We start from the raw sequence: 1,571 nt of genomic DNA, 5'->3' as shown, positions 1-1,571 counted from the left end.
CTTAAGATAAGCTTTAGCATTTTTATTTTGGTAGCAAGTTTTTGGTTTTGGATATGCACTGTTTTATATTTTATTATTATTAGGTTTGTATTGATTCTTACTGTTGTATATTGTATTATTATCATTTTCATATTGATTTTTATTGTTTCATATGGATATTGTATGGTTTAGGCCTGTGTTTTTAAGTGAACCAAAGTAATGTCAAGTTTCCAGTTTGTATGTCAAGTCTCCATCTTGTGTCCTTTGCCCGGGCATCCCCTGTGTTGCAACTCAGAGTCATGTACCCCTCCCATGTAAATTGGTTCCCAGATGAACGAGAGTGATCGGGAATGACTGAAATACAATGGTAGCAGGCCTCTACTGAATGGCCTATAATGACTGGGCCATCACCTCACATTGATTCATAGAGGAACAGAGACAAGAACCCAGCACTTGTAAGACACAAGACCCTGCAGAACCAGCAACTCTACCATAGTACCCCACCATTACAGATACCCAAAACTGCACATATGCTCAGTACGCCAGGGGCTGACCCTTGCCTGGGCATGACTCCTGTCACTAGGGTCACACAAGGTCTAGGGTCACACAAGACAGACCCAGTGGGACGCCCTCCCCATCTGGGCCAGCACCATGCCACATCACCTATCCATCCAGAGACCCTGCCGGCAACCCCCCCCAGACAACACCTACTGAACAAGGACCCCTTTCCAGCCTGGATTGGTAGCTATCATCCCCCACCCACTCTTCAACCAAGGACTTGGATTCTGCTTCTCTTCCCTACCTGGCTACTGGGGATGACCTAATCGGTGTGGTGACCTAGTAATTGATGGGAAGCTGGGTGACAACAACCACAAGTTGATCACCTTCACCATTCGCCGTAAAGCTGGCAAGTCAGTAAAGAACACTAAAGTCCTAGACTTCAGGAAAACTGACTTTGACAAGCTCAGGAGGCTTGTCAGTGAGGCCCTAAGGGACCATGACCCCTGTGGGAGGGGGGTCCCAGAAGAGTGGTTGCTCCTCAAGGGAGTGATCCTCAATGTACAAGCCAATTCGATTCCATCTCAGAGGAAAGGCAGCAGGAGGGCACAGCAGCCCCTCTGGCTCTCCAGGGATCTAGCAGACCTCCTGAGGCTAAAAAAAAGGCCTAAAAAGGTTGGAGGACAGGCTTCACCTTCAAGGAGGAATATTCTGCATTGGTCCGGTCCTGCAGGGAGCAAACCAGGAAAGCTAAGGCTGCAACTGAACTCCAACTGGCTTCGAGCATCAAGGACAATAAAAAGTCCTTTTTCAGATATGTGGGGAGCCAGAGGAAAAGCGAGGGCAACATTGGACCCCTGCTGAACTGGATGGGACAACTGACAACCAATGCCCAGGAAAAAGTCAACCTATTAAATGGGTACTTTGCGCCAGTCTTTCATCAGTCCCATGGGACACCCATGCCCGCTAGGGGACAGGGAGGTCGGGGTGAGGGAGATCCCCTGCCCTCCATCAATGCTGAAGGAACACCTGGAGAGGCTTGATACAGTCAGCTGGCCCTGACAGTCTACACCCCAGGGTACTCAAGGAGCTGG

At 48.9% G+C, this 1,571-nt stretch overlaps 1 protein-coding gene across 1 annotated transcript in view; it reads right to left on the bottom strand.

Annotated features, from left to right (window-relative positions):
• Positions 1 to 1,571, bottom strand: part of LOC109317469 (eosinophil peroxidase-like) — a 55,875-nt gene that overhangs the window by 34,727 nt on the left and 19,577 nt on the right. The window lies entirely within an intron of this gene.

This window comes from Crocodylus porosus, unplaced genomic scaffold, assembly GCF_001723895.1.
Source record: "Crocodylus porosus isolate Cpor-Errol unplaced genomic scaffold, CroPor_comp1, whole genome shotgun sequence".
Lineage (NCBI taxonomy): Eukaryota > Metazoa > Chordata > Crocodylia > Crocodylidae > Crocodylus > Crocodylus porosus.
This window is presented reverse-complemented; position numbering and strand designations above follow the sequence as displayed.